The sequence below is a fragment of the Meleagris gallopavo genome, chromosome 4 (assembly GCF_000146605.3).
Source record: "Meleagris gallopavo isolate NT-WF06-2002-E0010 breed Aviagen turkey brand Nicholas breeding stock chromosome 4, Turkey_5.1, whole genome shotgun sequence".
NCBI lineage: Eukaryota > Metazoa > Chordata > Aves > Galliformes > Phasianidae > Meleagris > Meleagris gallopavo.
In genome coordinates this window covers 16,383,696-16,407,626 of record NC_015014.2, presented here as the reverse complement: position 1 = coordinate 16,407,626, position 23,931 = coordinate 16,383,696, and the positions used below count along the sequence as shown (strand labels likewise).

At 40.7% G+C, this 23,931-nt stretch overlaps 1 long non-coding RNA gene across 1 annotated transcript; it reads left to right on the top strand.

Moving 5' to 3' along the window:
* Window positions 1-17,521: 17,521 nt before the first annotated feature.
* Window positions 17,522-23,237, top strand: LOC116216542. The gene is made up of 2 exons (XR_004159501.1): window positions 17,522-18,174; window positions 18,261-23,237. It is a non-coding gene; the product is annotated as an uncharacterized LOC116216542 (long non-coding RNA).
* The last annotated feature ends 694 nt before the right edge of the window (window positions 23,238-23,931 follow it).

Genomic DNA, 23,931 nt, shown 5'->3' with positions numbered 1-23,931 from the left:
TTTCCTGAGGTGGTGTTACAAATGGGAGAGTTTATAATTAAGTTATTTCAACACTTAAATGAGTGAGCATAGAATTTGGCATGGAAATTGTCAGTCCTTACTTCTTGGGCATCAAATTTGCAGGGTTGCAGAGTGCCCTGTAGTCCAAAAATGGCAAAAGATATAAAATCTGAAGGATATATTTAAAAGGTAGGCATCTTTTTTTTTTTTTTTAAGGTTGTAGTTCTATTTTATCTGAAGCTCTCATGTGAGAGTTGACTGATTCACATCTATAAATGATTTGTTCTCAAAACCATGCCAGCCTGGTTGCTATGTTAGTTAAAAACGCGTGATACTTCATTGTGGCTTCAACAGTTGCAATGACTGGCTTGGTACACAAATCCCATATTGAAAGACTGGGATATATTGAGTACACATACCATTCGTTAATTCAATCATGCGGTAAAGAAAGCTAACAATACTTACCTTGTGCTCTTTAAGTAGCAAGAGCAGTGGTGGAACATGGCTGCAACATTCAGGAAGATTAATGTAGTGGTTACCCTACTGCTATTCAGGGGAGGAATCAAATGAACAAGTCTGCAACAAGAATCCCTTCTTGGAAATAGGTTTCCCTCTTCCTGTCACATGCCAAAGATGTTAATGATTTGATTCCATTTTGTGATAAGTGCTGGCTAGCAAACCTCCCAGCTTCTGCAGCACATAATTTATTTCAGGTAAAGCAGTCACTGTGTGACTGTCTGCATGAATGTCTGAAGCTCCTCATTCAGTGCGTAGGGCTGTGCACAACCTTAACTCCTTGACTTTCCTTACTAAAAAACGGAAAACACTGGTGATGTTTACATCTTAGGTTATCAACTTCTGTAAGTTTTTCTTTTTTTTCCTTCTGTTTTTTTTAGTGGAATCTGTTAACAGTGTGCTGCATTTACAGAGATCATGCAGACATCTGCCTGGATAGACAGAGCTTTGGATGTTACTTTGACAGTGAATGAGACCGTTGGGCTGAGAGCTGTGTTTTATCACTAATCCTGAATGAAGTTCTTGCGTTAAGTGCCAGAGCACTTTAAGACAGTAAATTGGATTAAATGGAATTAGATTAAGGGGTACAGCAATATCAGCAGGGATCGCCATGTGGCTGACAAGCTGTTTGTGTTGTGTTTTCAGTTACTGAAGTGAAGTAGTTTCTGTATTCTCAAACCTCTGCATATGTGGGAAGAAGCCAAAAGGTGCCAGCAAGATCCTAAAGAATGGGAGGTTTCTGAGTTGTGCATCATATTGCTGCTGTTCTCTCACAGCGCCCAGGAGAAGCCCCTTCGGTGCTTTCCACGGTTTTAGGGGCTGAACTAGAGGAATGTGCTTTTTGGTTAAGAAGAAGAGTGGATAAATGCTCCTGAGTCACTGTTGTCTCTGTTCGTCTCAACACAAGCTGTCCTGTGCGGTCTTTGAGGGGCTTCTTTAAGCCCCTGAGCCACCTACCACGTGGCAGGATTGGAAGGCACCGTCAGGGCATATGTGTGGTGTGAAAGGGTGAGCTGTCTGACCCTCCTGCCAGCAGCAGGCCTTGGCAAACACTCTGGCCCCTGTGCTGCATTTTACACTGCTGCTGAGGGACTCGCAGGCTGGTGAAGAGTTACAGCAGCAGCTTTACTGCTCCCTGTTTTGGGCAGCTGTAATGACAACAGCTCATGCTGAAAAGCAGATTTTTGGAGCACTTCAGCTTGCTTACTTCACCTAGCTGTTGTAGTAGTCTTTAGGAGCTCTAAGCAGATGAATGTGAAATAAATAATCCTGAAGATTGATGACATTTCAGTTGTTCTTTTCTCCCAACAGCTCTCAGCTCAGCAGAAGTAGCTGTAAGTTAGCATTTCTGACTTCGCTGCTGCTGTACTGTGCTTCTTACAACCAAGCTAGAATACTTAATCCTCAGTGTATTCTAAATATGTGAAGAGTGAGATGATATGGCTTAACAGAAACTGGAACAACAGTGAGAAATTCTAGGGCCTATTCAAAAATGTCTATTCAAAAGATTGATTTTTGACTTCAAAGAAATGTATGCACTTGCCAGTGTAGTCCCCCCAGGTTCTTACCTTTTGGAGAAAAAGAAAAAGGAATCACTATGGTTACAATCCGCTCACCGTGTAGCTTATAAAGCAAGCTTGATATCATCAGTAACAGCAAAAAAACACTTGGCTTCCACTGGTTGGCAAAAGCCCTCACAAATTTTAGTATGTGTGTGAGGAGATTTTAATTATGGTTTTTAAGTCACCTGCTGATAGGTGGGCCAAATTATGTTTTGCATTAATCTTTACTTCATAAAGACTGCTGTATTTCATATTGTTTAGTGTTTGCTTTCAGTGCTTGGATGTATGAGGTTATGAGGAACACGGAGGTACTGAATTTTAACTACTTCATTGTAAGTATACAGAATTATTGACATTTACACTAGCAGAGCGGGATTTTGTTCGTTGTCTCTTCCTGAATCTGTACTTAGATTTTAAAAAACAAAATACTTAAACACTTCTGTTATGAAACAGTTTACATATCTACTTCTGCTGTAAAAGTCATCTGCATGCCATAAGTTTTGGAAATTCCTATCTTCCCATCTGTTTAATATCCCTTGAAAATAACTGTTTGTAACAAAGATCCCATGCATGTGCATGCACTTGTCATAGCAAAAGAACACTTAATTCGTCATGTAGAAGCTGCCTGTTGTTCTCATTACTGTGTTTAAAAAAAAAAATTGTAGTGTTAGTGGGTGACAAATGCTAAGAAACGTGAGTATCAGCTTATGATAATAATCAAATAAGCCCTGTTTCATATTTTCCATATGTAAAACTCATGATGAGTAGATTTGTAAAGTTAATTCTAACTTGGGCATCGTAAGGCAGTGCTCATTTCAGAAAGCCTTGGGTTTCTGTGCCATATCTCTGTGGTTACTTTCATCCCAATGGCAGCATTTATTGTCAAAATATTTACAGAGTTTGTCAAATACTTGACAGCATTACGGCAAAACTTGTAACTGAGTGCAGTCATCAAGCAAAATCATCCTTTGAGTCTAGATAGCATATGGGGAACTCCTCACTTGTCTCTCATTCCAAGAGGTGTGGTTTGTAGTTCACTGCTGAATTTGGCCTTCTGGTAATTATGGCTGATATTCACTGTAATTAATACTGTATGTTCTCTTCTGTATGTTCATATTACTATGGCTTGCTCTGCTGTGGCAGCTTTGTGGAGTTTAGTTGGTGCTGGTGCAGTGCAGTGCTGTTGATCCAGCACTGGGATGGGAAGGGATGAGTGCCAATGAAAGGAAAGCCTGATGCTTTTTCTAGAAGGTTATCTTTGTGTCATTCTCTCATTCATGAGCTGAAAATAACATCCTTTAGCTGTGTGGGCTCGGAAAACTGAAGCCTGTGATCTCTTGTCAAAGAAGGGTAGAAGGAGTAAAGCTCTTAGTGACTTTCATCTGCAGATGATGAAATGAGTTTACAAATAGCAGCCTGGATTTAAGTCCATTTTGCCTTTTCTTTATTTGATTTTGGGTTTAGTAAATGTTCAGAAATAGAATATGTTGCAGTGTTGGAGGAGCGTATCATTGTATGAACTTGACAAGATCAGGAGGAAGGTTCAGTTTAACCAGGCAGTGCTTGCAGGGTGTATGATCTTCCCTCACACATTCACAGTTCTCCAGTCCTTGCATTCTCACTTCTTGTTCTGCTTCCTTTCTGCATTTCCTTCTTGCTGGTGCCTGTACAGCAGTGCTTCACCTCAGCGCTCTTCAGCTGTTGATCTCATTAGGCACAGACTGACCAAAGGGAGTCAGTGTTACAGAGGGTTAGGGCAACTCCTGCCTGAGTTGTACCAGCCTCTTCCCTATTTACATCTGAGTAGCAATTTCCTTTCTGTTCTCCTTAGAAAGATTATGCAAGCAAACAGTAATGAAAGGCCTTATATTATAGAATCATAGAATATCCCAAGTTGGAGGGGACCCATAAAGATCATCAAGTTTAGCTCGTCAAATGGTGTTAATGGTGCCTTCTCTTTTGGATAACTATGGGAACAAGTTTTGTGCATCATTGTACTAAATGAAATGTTTTGTCTAATTCACATATCTAACCAAGACAGCTGAAGTTATTCTGCTTCCAGGTGCATGTATGATGGACAGTATGTTAGTTTCTCATTTCTGTGGTTAAGTTTCCTGTTCCAAGACACTAGGATGCTACAGTAGGTTTAATGGGTTTGAGGAGTTTACTGTTCACAAGTTACTGAAGCCTATCTGGCTTTGTAATTTTGGTACTAAGAAAGTAGATGTATATTTCTAGAGCAGCATATGGTTATAGAAAATTGGGAAAACAATTGCATGTTAAAGGAGAAGGAAGTCAGTCAATTCAAAGCAGAGCTCATAGGAGGCATTTTTCACAGATTGATTGTGCCTTGTGCTGTTCCTGCTGTGAAGACACAGAAAGTGACTTACTTCAAACAAACATTGCAGGTGTTTCAGACTGTAAACAAAGAGAACACAGCAAACTTTAAATTGGGAAATAACAAGGTAGAAGCTTTTGAATGAATCTCTGCTTTTGTTGTAAATAATTACTTTCCCAATTTTTTTCTCAAATTTTTGTGTTGGGGGAAAAAAAAAAAAGTTTCTCATTTAGCTTTCTTCCTTTTGCAATAAAACCCAAACAGATGTTGGTATGCGATGCATTAGACTGTACTTACTATGGAGTCTGTCTCTGTAGACACATGTCTCCTTGTTTGAGTTGTGATCTGTTTTATATTCACATTCATGGAATGCAAGAATGTGTGGATGTTGCCTTGCGTTTCTTATCAGAGCATTAGGTGCTCTACCTTTAAACGCAAGGGTCAGCCCCAGTATGCTAGGTTTTCCATCTTTGATTTTAGCTGCTAAGAAAAATGTGACTGACTTTACCCAACAGCCCCCATCTTCAAGTCCAGGGCTGTATACGCTCATCTGGAAGAATGACTGTTTGCAAGTAAGAGCCCTTCAGGAGGCTGCTTGCCTTTTCACATGCAGCTGTTGAACCAGGAGAATCCTTAAAGACAGGAAAGCTGTCAAGAATCTATCATTATTTGTGACAGATGATTCCTCACTTGTTTATTTTCATTTCTTTTTTCTAAGGATATCAAGACATGAAAAAACCTGTGTATGTCTTTGAAGCCATTACAGTCAGTACTTTTATGCACATTTATGTTCAGCTATTGGTATCTGGGGGGATTTCAGCATATCCTGAGAGGCTTTTTTTGTGATTATCTAACATTACAGTCTGTTAGTACAGATCTCTTAAAAAGAGGGACTTCTCAAATGTTTGTCTGACTCTGTCTTAACTTCATGAAAGGAAGCTAATGAGAGTTGCCTACTCCCAGTGGTTTTGGCATTCTTTTCATTACTGTCTGCAGAGCCTTTGAAGTGTTGAGATGGAATGATGTGCAGAGATGTGCGCTGTTACTTTCCTTTGTGCAAATATGTTTGAGAAAGTCAGACTAGAGAGACTTGCATGAAGATTTAAGCCCTGATTCAGAAAGACCCTTAAAAATATGCTTAAGTTAATGACATGCCTTAACTTAAGTGCATACTTGGATCTAAACAGTTTTGAGGTGTTTTGATTAGTTTCAAATGCTTCTTGTTACCCATTGTTCCACCAAGTCTTGATGAAGGCAGGTTTCGTGTTCACGTACTGGCACTAATGCGTTGTTTCAGCATGATTTCACCCATGCTGGGGAGGTTACATTACTAAATGGTGAAATAGCTTTCTAGGAGCTGGTGATCCTTTGCTCTCAGTTTTTAGAAAAGCATTTTGGAGATAAACAGCTAGCATATGGGAATCTCTTCTAAAGAAGAATATCACCAGGCATCCATCATCAAGCAGGGCTATGTGTGCTGTGTGTGGGGCTGCAGGAAGGGGATGGAAGTATCGTGGCGTGTGAGCAGCTTCAGTGAACATAGTGGGAGCCAGCTGTGATGGGCAAGATGTAGGTACTCTTGGGGAGTATGAGATATGTCCTGAGGCTGGAAATGGGGCTGTGGCCCCATGAGCTCTCCCCCAGGCTGAGAATGGTGTGGGAAGCAGTGTGCTTCCGCAGACTGGGCTGTGGCTGAGTAGACAGACATCTGTAACCTGGCACATTCTGGGAGCACAGAGCAGGCAGCTGGGGAGGTAGATGTACGTGCTGACCATGTGCTACTCTGTGCAGATGGTAGCAGTATCTCAGACTGATTTAACATTTTTATATTTGTGCTACCTCCCGTGTTGCACACTTCCCACAGTAATTATATCCTTGCAGTGAACTCCCTTGGCCTGCCATGCCTGTTCTTACCACTTGCATTTCACTGTTCTTGGCAGCCCTGCACACTTATTAACTGGGCTTGATATATTGCAGCTGCCTCTCTGAACTGACGGGCCTGGCCTGGGAACCTCGGTCAGTCTCCCTGGCTCAACAGAGTGTGCCGCTGGGTCAGTCGCCTTTGGTTGCTATTAGGCTGGGCTTGGACTTCATCCCTGTCACCACTCTGGTACGTAGCACTTCCCAGAGGCTGATAGAGACTTCTCAGGCATGGTAATCCGCAGTAAATGGGATTTCTCAACGTTCAGAAACTTGGAAAAAAGCAGTGTCATCATGTCAGTTATTCAAGATTTCAGGCTCCTTACATAAGAGTTAGGAGTATTGAGAAGGGAGGTGATGGTGATGAAAACAAAATGTCAATACAGCGTAAAATGATATAATATGGAAGATTCCTTTATGTTTATAGTTTGGTTCTTTGTGAGATTGTCACTGAAGGGAAGCTAGTGCTTCATTCTCGAAGTGTGTAGTGTAGTCAGTTTATGCCAGTGTTTACTCAAGCTCCATTTATTTCTTGCTTGATTTTATAAGTTATTACAGTGGGGCCAGATTTGGGCTAGCAGTGGATTTGCCTCTGCTTGATAAGAGACCTGACTCTTAGCAGTTATGTGTCATTCTCTCCTCCTCTGTTACATCTGTCCCATTCTTGCTTAGAGCATATTCCCCTTGCCCAAGCAAGAACTTCCTTTTATTTTTTTTTTCCAAAGCTCATACCAAAGCCCATTTTTTGTGAAGCTTCCTTTTGCAGTAAAGCACCGAAGAACTTATGCCTGTACTGTCTTGAGAAGACAGACACCTGAGGTAGATGGATGAGCCACTTAGAGACCTTTGCAAAAAATGATGTAACCAGCTGAGGAGAAGGGAGGAGATGTGAGGTTTTCCAAGTCTCAGCTCTGCTCTTAACCCTCACTGCCTCCCCTCCCTGTTCCTCAGGACTGTTACTTACCTCAACCCATTACCAAAGCAAAATGTAACCAAGTGAAATGAAAGCTCTTTTTCAGAAACATGGGGTGAATCTCTTTGCTTCAGCAAGTAGTTCTGGAAACTGCTATTGTTCATCCTGACTTTGTGCCTACCCGTTTGAGGATGATGAACTGGGGAAACCTCCATGCTTTGTGCTTACTGTACATAGTAAAAAGGACTGTGCTCAGAATTTCCACTTAGTTATATGGTTCATGTTTTTGAGGCTGATTCACCCGTTAAATCCTCTTCTGAAATGATAATTTTCCTATGGGTTGCAGTTCTGTCTCCTTGCTGTTCCAAGGATTGTGTGGTCATAGGAAAAAGTGAATAGACATGCAGTAGTATTTCTATGGACTTAATGTAGATCAAGTTAGGCCAGGATATAAGGAGCCACACAAATATCTTTCATAGCACGGAAATGTACAATCAGCTTGGATAATAGGTTTTCCAAATGGAAAAAGGTGTCATGTTTTTTTTAAATGGAGTACAACAGTGAAAGGCCTGACGGTTTCACTGATGTGAAGAGAAGCCTCTAGCAAGAACTGTTTTCCTCTGTGGCGAGATGCAGTGGCAGCCCTGTTTCCTCTTCCCTATTCAAAAAGTGCTGAGAAGAATCCTCAGTGAGGAAAAAGGAAAAACTGGGACTGTGGGCTAATTAGGATGAAACAGACAGAAACCAAACAAACAACTGGAATGAAATACATCAGATATCCCTACACTGTGGTGTCTGTCTGCCCAACTGAGGATGAAGAGAACAGCTCCTACTGTGATAAAGAGTGAAAGGAATCACAGAATCACACAGAATTGTAGGGGTTGGAAGGGACCTCTAGAGATCATCGAGACCAACCCCCCTGCCAAAGCAGGTTCCCTACACCAGGTCGCACAGGTAGGCGTCCAGGCGAAAGGACTGTGCATACACTGTGTATATGTGAAAATAATGTGTTCTTCCTTCACTTCACCCTCAGAACACTACTGAATCTCACAAATCTCTTGGATTTAGGGTATGAACAGAGAGCTAAAAACATATTTCTTCAGAGAAAAGGGATTTATCAACAAGTTTGAAATTGTTTTCCTCTTTTTCCTCTCGTGTAGCCTTCACCAAGTCTAATTTTTTAGGTGAAGGAAGTAGCAAAGAACTAGGACCATAAACAAATTTGAGTGAAGTGTTTGGAGTCTGCCTTTTAAGTAACTCATTGTTCTACCTCATTGCTTTGGCTGCGGTAATTCACTGCTCCAAATTGGAACAAACACTGGGATGCTGGTTCCTCTAGAACCCAAGGCAGGGCCTGTGTGCATTGCTGCTGTTGTATGGGCACTGGAATTAGTCTGGGCACCTGTATTTGATGCTGCAATTTTTTTTTGGTGTATTTTTCAAGAGTCTTGACAGACTTCTGTGTAAACTGTCGAAAGATTAAATGCTTTAAGTTCATTCTTCAAGCCGTGGTGTGAGTGATGCTTGATCAGGAAATAGGGGGAAGGACTTCTAAGCTTGCTTAAGAACAGCCAACTTTAAAAATGTCTGTTTTAACATACTGAAGATTATTTTCAATTGAGAAAAGAGCATTTTTGTACTTAACAACACATCCATTCGAAAAGGAGTGTGTTTATGAAATTTTCCACATTGTTTTCAGATAGCATATGTATGAACGCATCACCTAATGCTATGTGTATTTGGCTCAATCAAATTCACGATAACACAGCTCAGTAATATTTATGTATGCATCTGGCTTAATTCTAGTGGATTGTCCCAGCTTCATATGGGTTGATTAAAATCACTTTTTGTGTTGCAAAAATCCTGGGCTTTGTTACATGTTTTTTACTCTTCAGTGAAAGTGTTGCATTGCCACCAGCATATTTCACGGACCTCTGTTGTAGGAGAGAACTTCACATCCGTTGCTTTATTGGAAAAAATCCTATTTAAAGTAGGACTGTGTTGTACATTTCCTTTCCCATAGTTTGGTGCTTTAATTGTCATTTAATTCCTTCCCCGCACAATTCTTTAGGTTATTCCAGTAAGGCTGTGGTGTCTGCTTTATGCCCTGTGCTTACTTTCTGCTTCCATACATGGATGTTGGAAGGTGAACGTGAGGGCTTATGCTTGCATATATGCACTTAAGAATTACATAGAGAAAAAGCTTATATTTCTCAAGGGGTGTAAAAGTTAAACTTGAAAATCACCTTTATTAGCTCTTAGTTTTTTTTTTAATTATTTTGGTGTGGCATATTTTAAGGAAAGGGGGTCTGTCTAAAATATATTTTAATTCTATGTGTATCCATCTGAAAGTGTTGTGTGTGTGTGTTACAAAGCAGAATGACTGTGTTCTTATCTCTTGGCTCACTCTCCATTTTCCTGATAGAGTGCCTTGCAGAGGCGAGAAAGCGGTTAAGGTATGAAAGAGATGCTTGTTTATGACTATGAATATGTGAAAATAAACATTTCTCATGCATAATTTGGACAGGTTTGCATTTATATTCCAAGAGTGTCCAGTTGTGGTTTTACAGCCCTTCTTGAGCTAAACTTGATGGAAAATAAATTTTGCTAAACTTCTTAAATTTAGAGTATGCATACTGTAGCATTTTTGAGGTATGAGGGCTATGCAGAAGGAAAAGAGAAAATTACCCCTGTTTTTGTACGATTAAACAAAAATTTTCCTCCTTCACTTCACCCTCAGAACGCTACTGAATCTGCTCTTGAGTCCATATTTTCCCAGGTTGTGCAGAGCCCAGGAGGAGCAGGTGTGGGTGCTGAACACTTCCCATCAGAAGCAGCGTTGGGTGGGATGGAAGTGGCATTACCAGCACTAGCTTTTACATCAGCATCTGGGGCCAGAACTCTCCTGTCTTGGCAGGCCTGGCACTTGCTTCACTTAAATAACCTGTTTCACGTGCGGCAACAAAGTGAGATTCAGTGCTTGTTTCATCAATGTCTGTTCCATGAGTACTGTTCTGTAGTAAATAAACTTCTGCTGTCATTTGTGATTAGCTAGCATGTGGTTGATCAGAGACTTGAGCTGCCTGCAGTTATTGGAGGTGGTTCCCTTCAGCTGTCAGGGTTTAGCTCAGGCTTGCTGTAAAGAGATTTTCAATCTTAGTACCAGTTTGCAGTCATTCTGACAAAAGGTGTGATGCACTGTTTTGTAGGATGCATGCTTGAATAGATAGTTATGCCTTGCTTATACTGTGCCACCTTCTTCTGCTTTCCATGATGGGGAGCAGGACCACAGGGACGCATCCCTCTTCTGCAGGGAGACCATAGGCAAATGACCTATGTGCAGTGAGAAGCTTTGAGTGCAGGAGCGTGCTGCTGTCATCTGAGGCACTGCCATTAGGAACTGCCACTACTTTGCTTGTATAAGCGAGGTACCTGGCAGACTAAGGGTGTCTGTTCCTTTGTGGTTGGTGTGCAATTCAGGGTATAGATGAGGAGTATAAGAGGCAAGGATACTACATGTGTATGTTCACAGATGCTGTTGCATGCATGTAACACAGTACCTTCCTGGAAATGGTTCTGCCTTATGAATACCTTTCAACCCCAAATTGTAATAAATTTCTGTTAAAAAGCTTTGACTGAATTGCTGAAGCCCTGCTTTGCTGTGGCTGACCTTAAAAAGAATTGCAAGCCCTCACCATCTGCTGGCACTTCAAAGGGGGACAACCCTATTTCCTGAAGCATGACTCCATTTAGCGAATGCTTGCAAACTTAGCAGAGCAAATGTCTTTTTCACATGGTGAAGGATCACCCAATCCCAACTGTTAGTGGTACCAGCAATTCCATAATAGCTAGAGACAGAAACAAGATTTTCTTGGGTGGTAGCAGAGAGAGCCCTTCTTGTAGGGAAAACATCCTCCAAATTTCACAAGATCAGTTTTGTTTATTTTTCTTCACCTGACTGATAGGCTGCAATAGCCACTGGCAGGGGCAGTAAGCCTTTTTTCTACCTGAATGGAGAATTTTAATGGATAAACACTTCACGCTGAAAACTAACATCCCTTGCCTGTGTGGGATCTGTAGCCCTGGCGGCACTCAGAATGAACCAGAGGGTAAATGTTTCTTCCCTGGTGCTACTGGGATGGGATGATTTTCCCCATTGCTGTATCCAGAGGGAAGGCTTTCTTTCATTATCTTGTTATTACCATATCAGGCACTTGTGTAGCTTTTGGAGGAAATCAGTTTCCAGACATCTTTTGCAGTTTTCTCCCTTGAACCATGACCATTCAAGAAAGGTGAAGGTGGTTTAATTTTGGATTTGGTTGTTTTTTGTTTTTTTGTTTTTTGGAATGGGCTCGCAGGAAGCATCTGTATGGCGCTTTTTGAAGACTGAAAAAAAAGTTGTTCCTAAAAATGTTTTTCTTAAAACAGGGTCTCTATTATGCTTTCAAAAGAGATTGACAGCAGAATTTTAAATCATTGAAAGCAAGGATGAAAGTAGAATCATTCCCTTCTCTTCGACTGCCCGTAATTCCTCATCCTTTAATTAAGAAGTGATGACTGCCACCCACACTGTTACTGATGCGTCTTTTAGGCAATATTTCTACTACTCATTTTTTTCGTAAGCCTTCTGTATGTCTTTTGCTGGAGCAGCAGCAATGAACATGATGTCCTGCCTGAAAGTGTGTTTGAAGAAAGTGAAAATAACACCATTTTATGAAAAAAAAAAAAGAAAAAAGAAAAAAGAAAGCAGATTGAAAACTAGAAAAACAGCCTTGACTGGAATTCACAGAAAAGCATAATTGTTTAGCTGACTTTAAAGAATATTTCATCTGATCGTAGAAAGTTGAAATTCCAGAAGGCCTGTGTGTAATGGACTGGCAGACCTCTTTGCCTGAATGAAGAGTTCATCAGAAGCAAATGGTTGCATGATCTGTTGCTGTATCAGTTGATGCAACTCTTATCAAGGCCATGGGATTTGCAGAAGGACCTCAAGGAGCTTGTGTGCTGAGGTCCAAGGAGGGAGGAAGCTGCTGACCTTCCTTTGAAATGATTCTAAATGTCAGGTGGTATATGATTGCCCAGAGAAGGTGTGGATGCCCCGTCCCATCCCTGGAGCTGCCCAAGGCCAGGTTTAATGGGGCCCTGGGCCCCCCTTATCCAGTGGGTGGCAACCAACCCATGGCAGGGTGTTGGAACTGGGTGGGCTTTTAAGGTCAAGACATTCTGTAGTTCTGTTGTATGAAACAGCTGTGTCTGAGTGCAATCAATGCTCCTCATTTTGTCCTGTCTCATAAAACTCAACGGAAACTATAACTGGTAGAGCAGACTGAAGTCTGTGAAGCAGAAAAATGGGAATTTACATGTTACTCATATTTGCATCCTCTCTGCTGATTTTTAGTAGTAACTTCTATTTAAAAGTATGCAGACCAACTCAAAAGTCAACAAGGAGGAATAGCCAGTACTATTGCATTTGGCAACGCGTGCATCCTCTACACGCATTTGAGATAAGCCCACACTTGGTGAGGTGGAGACACATCAGAAAGTGAATCTGAGAGCAGTTAAATGATAGTGTCCTTAATGAAAGTGGTTAAAGAATGGCCTGAAACGAATCTCTATGACTGGAAGCTGCTCTGGATATCTATTTTGTAGCTGTTACTGAATCACACCCTTTTGTCTTGGATATGTATTTTTACAAACCAGTGTTTTTAGGGCAGTTTGACAAATAATTTCCTTTCTGGATTTTTGCTTTTTGTTACCAAAGTAACATATGCTTCTTAAACTTTTTCATTCCTGGAGACTTGCAACTAACAGTTTATAAAATAGCCCAAGCTTATTAAAATTAGAAAGAACAACCCTTTTTTATAGTTTCAGTAATAAAAAACAGATTGTGTAACTTCTGTGGATGCCTGATAAACATATATAGTGCACATGAATTGGGTGCTCATTCATGTTCTGCCTTCACATATCACATGTGGTAAAATATATGTCTCAGTAAAAGAAAGTAAATAGATACTGAAGTAGTCAATGTTCTCAAAATTTAATCCTTGTAACCTCTCTCAAAGCTCTTACTGACTGTAGTGTTTGTACTGAATTTGAAACTGCGTTTTGTAGAGTAGAGATACAGAAGCCATATTCAGTAGTGCCTTTTTTCATTTTCCTTGTTTATTCAGCACCATACTTATTTGTATCTGGAATTTTGACCTCAGAGCCACATGGTCTGAGGTTTGCAGAGGAGCAAGAAACAAGACAGGATAGAAAGTATCATGCAGCATTACTGAAGGGAAAAAAAAAAAAAGGAAAAAGCAGAAGGCAGGCAAATTGGGCTTGTCTCCTGTAGGAACTGACCATCTGTGTGCAAATTATTACCTTGTTCGGAGGGTCCCACGGAAATTCTTATCATCGCTCTCTGATCCAGGCCCTGAAAGAATTATGGAAATGAACTGGTCACTTTGACCTCCTGACCTCATATTTCATCACGAGTTTCCTGAAATAATGGATAAAACTACTGTTGCTCCTATGAATGGGCTAAAATATTTACTTCATTTAGATTTATAACTCATACTCAGTTTTCATAGGCTGTTTATGCAACTTGGTTGATAAATAAATTTGACATTTTTTTTTTCTAAGCAGTAGTAGTGAAGCAATACATTAGTTTTCTAGCCACATGCAAATCAACTGTCATTTGCTTTTCTTGTTTTATACCTGAGTAAATTGCTAATGTTTAAAACTGCATTTCCTTTGTGCGATTTTACCGTGGTTTTACAAAAGGATGTTGAGCCAGTTGAAAAGAATGAGTCCGTTGTAAATATTACTCGCTTTAGCAGTTCAGTACTTTGAAATGGTGCTTCCTAGCTTTTGAAGAGTAAAATACATCAATTTTCTGTATCTTCTCTCTTGCATTAAAAACAAACAAACAACAACAAAAAAAAACTGACAATTTTCTATTATCTTGGAAAGCTTTTTATGTAGGGACTTAGGGACTGTCTTTGTTATCTACATTGATAGTTTGCCAGTAGCATTAAGACCTGTACAGCAAAGGACCTCTGAGTATAGCACTTTTGACTCTTGTGAAAGGCCAAGTGCTTTGCAAAACTGATTTATTTGCTCTTTACAACGTAAATTAGCAAACCCTGGGAGTCAATACTTGTGAAAATGAAAACCGTTAATGTTGAGCCAAGCTGTCCAGTGTCTGTACTGTTTCTCAGGAGCATGTAAGTAATCACATTTGATTATTTTCAGTCTAGTCCAGAGCTGTGTAATTATTATTCTGTGTTTGTGAAAATGATCTGTAGAAGCTCCATAGGCAGAGAAAGTATAGGCAACAGTGGAGACAGTAGCCTACTGGAAAGCCTCAGTATAAGCCCACTAACCTCTAAAATCAGTGAAGATGATGGAAATAAACCCATTAGTTTCTACTTCATGAATGCAGCAGAGAAGAGTCAGAAGGAGTCTTAAAGGTGACTCAAATTACCCTTCTGCTGGAATTTGGTAGGTGCCACGTGGGAGGTACTAGCTCATGGATTTGAGCATTAGGACTCTAGGTACCTAATGCCCTAGAAAATGGTAGAGGTGATGTCAGTGTTGGAGTACTTCAGATGGCTTTGTCTTCCACAGTGTTGAATGCCATCACATGAAGTGTGCTGCATATCTTGGAATTTGTGAAGGAGAGGTAGAAGTGTGAATTTGTAGGTCTGTAAACACACATCCAGGATAATGGCAGGATGGGCTAATGCTTGCTGCTAATGTGAGCACACAAATGTCACTGATGAGGGGATATATTCAAATTGCTGTGGTGCTGAAATGTAGAAGTCACCCTCTAGCACTCAGGGCCAAGACAACCATAAAAGCTCTGTGAAGAGAGTTCAGTGGTGCTTCGGTGCAGTTCAGTCTTACAAGTGGAGGTAGGGATTCCTTACCTTTCTTTCTCCATTCTCATTTCTCCTGAACCTCCCTACACAGAGCCATCAGGCATAGCTTGGTGCATGGCTGTGGTGAGTGCAGGAGGAGAGCTGCTACATGAGAGCTGGCCCCAGCTCACCTGCCCTGTGCCAAGAGAAAAATAGCAACATGAGACCTGATGGGCCAGCTTATGAGCTCTACATGGGCAGAATGGACCATGCAGATACCCCAGCATTGCTTAATGCAGTGATTCATGTCATCGTGCATCTGGGACGTTTGTAATTACTGACAGTTCTGCAGCATCATTCATAGCTAATGCATACAGACAGTAGACAGATAAATATTGCTAGTGTATGCCACAACAAGCATAATGCTGCTGGCCTCAACTGTCCCCTTTTCCATTCCCCAGATCATTAGGTGTTCATATTGTGGGATTCTTTTCACTTACTTTGTAGTTTTGAAGCGTGCGGCATTTGATTTGAAGTTATTTTTCCTTCCTTGAAGGCTATCAAATGTCTTTGCTTTTTGTTTTCACTTTTTGAAGGAAGCTGTGACTTTAATGTAATCCCATGACTCCAGGAATTGGGGCAATACCAAGCTTACCACAGGTACTGGCAACACAGCGCATACAAAAGTTACCTGTGGCAGCGGGCCTGAGTGCCTGTCGTCACACATACACACCTCTGGCTGCTTTCACAGAAGTGAATTTTGCTGCTGCATATATCTTTTCACCATAAAATAGCTACTAGCACAGAGCCATATTTGCCACAAAGATAGAACTTGTACTCAGTAAATATTTTCACAGAGATATGCTGGGCTCAGGAAGATGCCTGACTGCACTGAGCATGTTCCATGCATACTTTTCAGTTTTTAATAACTGATATTTTAAAACCGCAATTCCTTCTTTAAGGACAAAGCATTTTTCATGCCAGTTTTGTGCCGTTAAAATGAATCTCTGTAGATTTTCCAAGAACAAAAAATAGGGACACATTTTTCCACATAAAATCAATGTTTGTTATTCCTTTTTGTTTTCATATTACTCTTAAGGGGTTCTATTGATTTTTCGTAGACTTTCTGAAAAGGAGAAAAAGGAGCCCAATCTGGATTAAAACCAAGCGTGAGAAATTTTAGCATAAAGGAATTTTCCAATGTATGTTTGTAGAAAAGAAGTAAAAGCTTAATTTCAGTCCTGCACAGTGGCCTGATAATATAACTGTTATTTTTTTTTTGTTCTGTGCACACTGAGCAGAATATTGGCTAGTTTTGTGACTCTTTTGAATGTCTTTTGCCTTCCTGTGGTGATGCATCAATCAGCGGTTGAGAGTGCTTCTGTTCTGCAGAGAAGCAAGCAGAGATTGTGAGAAGATTCTGCTCTTGTATGGGATGCAGACAGTAACATGGAGCAGTTTTAAGTCCTGTCCATTTTCAGAGTGGTTACAGTCTTCTGTGGGAGCATCAGGTCATTTTCACTACACCACCTTGTGTCCTGTTTATTGTAAATCTACAGCTCACTACCAGTCGAGGACTCCAATGGCACAATGCTTTTAAGGGCGGCTTGATCTTAACCTATTTTCGTTATGTTCTCGGTTGATCGTGGCACTTAATAAGAATCTAATTGTTAAAGACAGATATAGTAGATCTTTGTGGTTCTGATCCAAGTTCCTAATTCTCCATCCTCTGTCTTTTCTTTGCTATATTAATGGACCATTCAGAGATCGTGATCTCTTTCTTGTGTTCTTAGCTTTTACCTTTCGATGTTGCAAAATGGTTAGTTGTGCATGGCTTTTGTCTGCGTTATTTTTCACAGGCTAGTGACTAATGACCGCTCTTAAAAGAAAGTTTACATTATTCAGATAACACGGTGTTCTAGAAAAGTTTTAAATGCAAACATGCTTTTCATTTAAATTAGTTTATTAACCACAGGAAGAACTGTAGTTGAGGAAACGAGTGTACTGTTTCTGGTCAGTTTGACATTGGTCATTTTCAGTACAAGTGTGTCTTAGCTTCTTATTCTTAACTAGTGTCTGTAGTTTGGAAGAGGATATTAAACATTCCTAAGTTTTCATCCTGTTTCTGAGCATCCATCCTAGTATTCTGTCAAACAAGCAACATTTTTCCTTATAGCTGCAGAGGCTTTTTTGCTTATAAAAATCTGATGTTAAATGATTGGCTGAGTAATTCAACTGGTTGTGAAACCTGAGCAGCATGCACTGTTTTAATATTTCAATTCAAAACTCTTTAATATTTTTAAGGATATCCTATCCTACTCTAGGAGCTTTTTTAATAAGAAAAGTCTTCTCCTTGCTGTCTGTGTTAGCCTTCGAGGAATAAGAGCAAAACGATTCAGGAGCTCTTGCTTTTATTATGAAATATATTGCAAGGAGTTCTACAACAGATAAGACTTACTTTAACATTGATTTTTTTATCACATTAATCTTCCAGAGAGGAAAAATTAACCACTACACTCCGGCTTCCTATACTAGAAACAGCTCAAAGGCTGTTGGTGCTGAGGAAGCCCACAAGTGCGAGTGTTCTGCCTCGAAGCCGCTGTGTCTGCCTGGAGCCCAGGAAGCTCTGGAGGGGTCTGTGGGGATTGGAGGTCCATCTGTGGTGGAGAAGGAATTTCATGTGCAACCCTCCTCTCTCCCTCCGTAGGTGCCCAGCAATTGTATCAATAACATCTGCTTCTTAAAATGTGCAGGTTACTGCCATATTGGTTTTTTCCAGCATTCTTCTAATGCGTAGTATTTTTTTATATGCCAAGTATGTTGAGGCCATAAATGCTTTAACATGCAGAAGATGTGCAGCAAGAGAAATATGTCCTTTTGGACGGCTTCCCCCCTCTCCTGCCAGCCCTGAGAGACAGGGATCTGGATCCCTTGTTGTGACGTAGGAGCAGAACACGGGTGGCAGCCTGAGTGCAGTGCCACCCACTGCGGGTCCCAGAAATAGCCTGTGCCATCTCCAGGCTTGGACACTTTCCAAGTTGTGGTGCTGCCTCTCCCAGGTTCAAGAGTTCCTTCTCTGTGTGTTTTCCTCTGCTAACATCTTCATGTGGTAGGGAATGTATTAGTACTGGTGCCATCACAGTCTTGATTTGTCACATTTTCAGCTGCACAAACAAGTGATGGAAAGAACTGTTTGATCAGCGTGGAAGAGTGAAGCTGTGTATTAATGTGCAATGCCCATCCTCGAGGCTTTTGCCTCTCTCCGGCTGTCTGTTGCATGGACCAGGCCTTCGCTTGTCCGTTTCATTTTTTGGCAGTTTTGTCTTTTGAAGTCTGCTCAGCAGTGGAAGGCTGTTCCTGCTGATACCCACTTTCTCAAGGACAAGCTCAACGCACTCCATGGCACTGAGGAATTGTGGTCCTTCTGGGGCTGGGACAGCCTAGCAGCTGCCCTCCATGCAATGTGCTAATAAGGATCTAAATTACTCAGAAATATCATGAATGGAATAAAATGTGTGCTATTTGATTGCTTTCACTTTATTTTATTTTGATTAGTAATTATGTTGATCTATGCAAGCAATAACTAGAGAAAATAGAATCAAGAAAAACGTAGGTAAGCATTAGGGAGATCCTAATATCATAAACAGAGAGGGAACTCTACCTTAGTTTGCCAGATGTGTTTTGTATTTAATTAATGAGACTTGTATGTATCTATTAAGTTACTTGACTCCAGCTATCCAAAGAAGTTTCACTGAACTGAGATTTTATGACATGTTCTTTGAAGGTATTAAGAGGATGGCTGAGCTAATGATTTTTGTTTGGTGTGGAGCACTGCTGTGCGCAGTGACTACAAAATGATGCTCGGGAAGGAAAGGGGAAAAAAGAGACTATAAAATCTTTCATCTAGCAGGAAAATGCAGCTGTGCTGTCAGAAGTGTATCTGTAAGCATTCTACCACAGATTTTAATGCCTGGTTAAAAGATGATGAACATACTTTAGTATCAGTGATACATGAGCTTCTGCAGCTTAATAAACGAAGCTGTGGGACTAGACAAATGTGCTTCTACTTGTCAGTCCTCTTTAGGGAGAGAATGTATTTTGATTACTCCTGTTTCTAATTACCATTTTGTCTGTATGATGTGTTCTTTGCTAAAATGTGATGCCTTTTTCCTACAGGTGTCAAGACTTGACTGTGTAGGTCAGTGACATGCAGCTATTCCATCAAGATTTAATGTTGTCCCCCACTGTGTTTAATAGATTGGATATTTTTTGTGCTTGCTTTACAGACTGCACATGCTCAGTTAAATCACCTCTCTGGCTAACCCCATCAAAAACTGATCAGGAGTGATCTGCTGATACTGCAGCACCTACTGCAAGCTGCTCTTTGCCTCTGCTGTTGTCAGAAGCTGCTTGACCTTTCATAGGATCGCTAAGTTTGGAAAAGACCATTAAGAGCATCCAGTCCAACTGCCATTCCATCCCCACCATGCCACTAACCATTTCCCTCAGTGCCTCATCTCCACGTGTCTTGCACACCTCTGGGGATTGTGACTCTACAGTCTCCTTAGGTCACCTGTTCCAATTCCTCACCACTCCTTCTGAGAAGAAATTCTTCTCCGTGTTCAGTACCGCATGGCCTTGGCACGATAGGCCGAGCAGATAGAAGGGTCCTTTGCAGAAATGCTAAGCTTAGCCATCAATACTGCCAGAATTCTGTCTCTGCTCCTGCTTCCATGCAGGAATCAAGAATCATGCCCAGAAAAAAAAAAACAACAGGAGAAGCAAGTCAATTCACTCGAACAGTTGTACCTCTTTTGCATTTGTCTCCTTCAGCCTCTCAAAATTGGTCTTCACCAGCCTGTTTCCAAGCCTGGGCATTTGGGTCCCTGTCTGCAGATCACGGGGTATACATGATGTGTAGGGTACATTGCTCAGGCTTGCAGTTTTGCTGCTTTGCCTGATATTTGAAGTTGTGCCTATCTGCAGCAGAAGCTCAAAACTACATCAGAATAGATATTTTTACAGCACATGAAAAAATTCGGGAAAATAGCAGTTATGAACTGAAATGGCGCATCATAGGGTGAAGGGTTCAGCTTCAGAAGTCACTAGAATACGTCACTCTTCTTACCTTGCATAAACACTTTTAAAGAAAAACCTGGAGGATCAGTTGATTGTTGACAAAGTATGGCTGCTGTGTGGCATGAGATGTAATGTCCGAATAGTGCATTGAAGGCATAACCTCGGAGTGACACATGTAGGAAGCTTATAATCAATTTCCACCTACTGTAGCTCTGTTTTGGCAGAGGCAGGCAAAGCAAAGTGTGCTGCAGGCAAAGCATCCTTCTTTGCTTTTATTTTTCTTCCAATAAAACAACCAGTGTTCAGTGTGGCTCCAAAATTTTTCATCTTTGGATTAAAAAAGCGAGCAGCAGGTAGCTGTGACGCAGGTTTTGCACAGTCATTGAACTGAACACACCTTAAACTAACAGAGAGGGTGAAAGGTAGTAGTGTTTTTGCACTGAATCTGTGTTTTTAGACGAGGCAGCACCTTTTATATAAAAGCATGTTTATATCGACTCCTTAAGAAGTTTAGACTGGAGGGCTGTCTCCAGAAACTGTCCCCCTCCCCTTTTGCCAAGTCCCATATGTTTGTCTTGGCAGGATGTAGTGTCTGCTTGGCTGGTGCTGGGATATTAAATTGAGGGAACACAGAGCTCTTGATGCTTTTCAATAGGGCTTCTATTTAGTTAGTGGCAGGATAGAGCTGTCAGCCACCTGCGATTGTCCAACCAGGAAAAAGAGAGAAATAAAAGGGGTGGGGAGAGAGCCCACATTTTGCAATTTTATAGATGTGTGGACAGAAGAAAGCATTTTCTGGGAGTCAGCAGCTTTGTGTTGGTTCGATTTTCATTTAGTTCCATGTGTACTGGGTCCTTGTGCTGTCATTCTGTCTTCATCAGTGTTAGTGGAAGGTGAAATAAATGATGATGCAAGCTGAAACAACCCAGGTTGGCTCAAGCAAGTTTCTCATTTAACTTATCACCTGTGGAGAATGCATTAAGAGATTTTGTTAATAGCCAAATAATTAATGGCTCAAAGACTTGTCATATTTGTTGTACAAGACCACTGTTGGCAGTCGTACAAGAGAATGGTGCATGTCTTCTCTGTCTCTCTTCTACCACCAACAAATGCTTTGAAGAATGGAAGAAAAATTGAAAGGTTTGAAGAAATCTGCAGGGGGAGTGGAAAAGATTTTTGCGTTTAAGCCTGAACAATGTGTTGCTAATTGCCCTTACTCATTCTCTGATTTGCTTTAGGTGGTATCATATTTCTTTCTCTCTAATTCAAAAAGAAGATACATGAGAAGTCAGTTTTTGGAGAAGATTACAGTCATGAAGGTGAGGCAGGAGGGCTGATATGCAGCACTGACTGGCAGCTTGTCTGAGAGAAGGTGACTTTGTCATGTGAAAGAAGAGTGTCCTTCCTTGTTGTGAAAGACACATGTCAGGGTGATGGAGGAACTGTTTTCTAAACAGGCTTATCAGCTCTTTGAAGACAAGCTGCAAACTTATATAGCTGTCACACAGGCTCACAGAACAGTGAAGTATGTATTTTCACAGACCTGTAAGTATTTGGTTGTGCTTCTCTGACCTTGCCTCTGTAGTCCCTTTGCTCCTGCTCAGATGACAATTGATCTGAACAGCTGTGGGCTCTGGGCTCCAGAGATCTTAGCATACATTTTAATACATTTTACAGACAAAGCCTGTCAATGTGTTTCCCCATGTCCTCCCTACTGGATTGCAGCCATTGAATATAGATCTTGTTCTTCTAATCAAGCAGAGTAATCACCCTCCTGAGCGTGGCGTCTCCCCTAGAACAGGAGTGGCTTATCGCGCAGGAAGTTTTCCCCTTTCACACTGAATTCTTAGCTGTCTTTGGGCTGGAAAATAACTGTCCTGACTCTTTAACAGATGGCAGCTTGCACAGATGCTGTGGTGAAAGCTACTACCATCTTCTCATTTCCACTTCCTAGGTAGAATCCAGCTGCATCACTTGTTCTTACTGCTCTGTATTTACACATGTAAAGCTACTGAATGGTGTAAAGTTGGAACTTTCCTCCAGAGCAGAGTTGGGTTTTGCTTCCTCAGATCCCTGTGGCTATTGCTCATCTTTCTCCATGTAGTCTGTGAGTTTCTCACTGAGGACTGTTACTGCAGTCTGAGTTCATTAAGGCAGCCTCTTTCAGCTCAGCAATTTCAGCCTGCTTTTTAATCTGCTTCTTATGTTATTGGCAACCCACTCTTATTTGGAGATGAAAACAGAGCCTTAAATATGATGTTAAATTTCAGTTTTGTAAGCTTTTAATGTCTCCTCTTTGAAATCTTCGCACTAAAGATGTGGTATTTCTTAATTATTCTTTATATTACAGATGAGTGTAAGTATCCCAAGCCAGATAAAAGATGCCTGTAGTAGGAACAAAGATTCTTATGTTCTTATGTAGGAGAATGCATTGAAGCTCTATTGATCATGTATCCCCTCATGGCGCAGTGTAATCAATTATGTATTGGATGACTGACTTTTTAGATTGCAAAATTTTATGCCTCGGGTACAGATAAAGTAGGTCTAAAATGTGTATTCAGCTGGAGCAGTTACCATTTTGCTAAAAGCCTATATAATGGTTAGTTGCAAGAAAGCTACATCAAATAGGCAAACATTTGACTTTAGGATTCCACAAGGGACTTTATCTCCCTCTTCACTCTCTTCGGTGTATTGTCTTCATAATAGCAACTGAAAGCAGACAAGGCATTTAATCTAAGAATGTGAACTCATACAAATCTAGTAAGTATGGATTGTCATGAATTTGTATACTCAATATTGTCAGAAGAGAGTGCCGTTTGATGTTTATCCATTTTAAGCACTGAGTGCAACATGGAACAAGTATTTGCATCCTGGTCTCCAGAGCTAACTAACTCACCAGGCCTGATGTATCTCATGCAACAGAGTGCTGTTTGTCCTGTGTTTGCAAAAAGCTTTCATTAAAGATGTAATCCCAGTTAACTGCCAGAAAAGCACTTACATGATAATCTTGGTTGCTAGTTTGGAACAGAGAAAAGACAAATTTAAAAAAAAAAAAGAAGAAGAAAGAAAAAGGAAAAAACAGAAGTGATGAGTTTTAAGTCTGGAACAAGTCTGAAAATGAAAGAGTTGATTAGTGAAGCCTGAACAGAGCATGGAGAGCACGTGTGGTGTGAAGAATGCTTATTATTGAGAGGAACATTTTAGAATGTGATCTTTCTTTGTCACCTAAGTTTGTGTGGTATGTATATATACATACATACATAGATATAGATATACACACACATAGATAGGGAAGGGGGGAGAGAGGAACCTGATGCGTGGTTGTCTTCAGAACCAGCTTGCCAATAGCACTACACTCTTTATAGTTCACTGCTGTGTGCCACATTGATGTGGGACCAGCCGTGTCACAATTGGTAAATTCTTTGGTATTGTATTTCTGATTTGCTTAAGGCAGTCTTACATGTTCAGTTCTCTCACTGTTTAAAACTGGCTTAAGGGAAGTAGCTGCTAATTAATGCCTCTGTTCCCCTGAGTATCACATCAACATTTAAAAAATTCTTTCTGTGTAGTACAAGGGCACAAGAGGCATCAAAAGAACTTAACTGGTATATTAGCTTCTCAGTGATAGATTCATTATGACCTACTGAAACGCATTCAACTCTAGGGTTTTCAAAATAGAGATACCAGCTGAAATCAAATATTGTGAAGGTAAATGCATACGTAAATGAAGCTGATAGTAAAATATGGGAAGGAAAG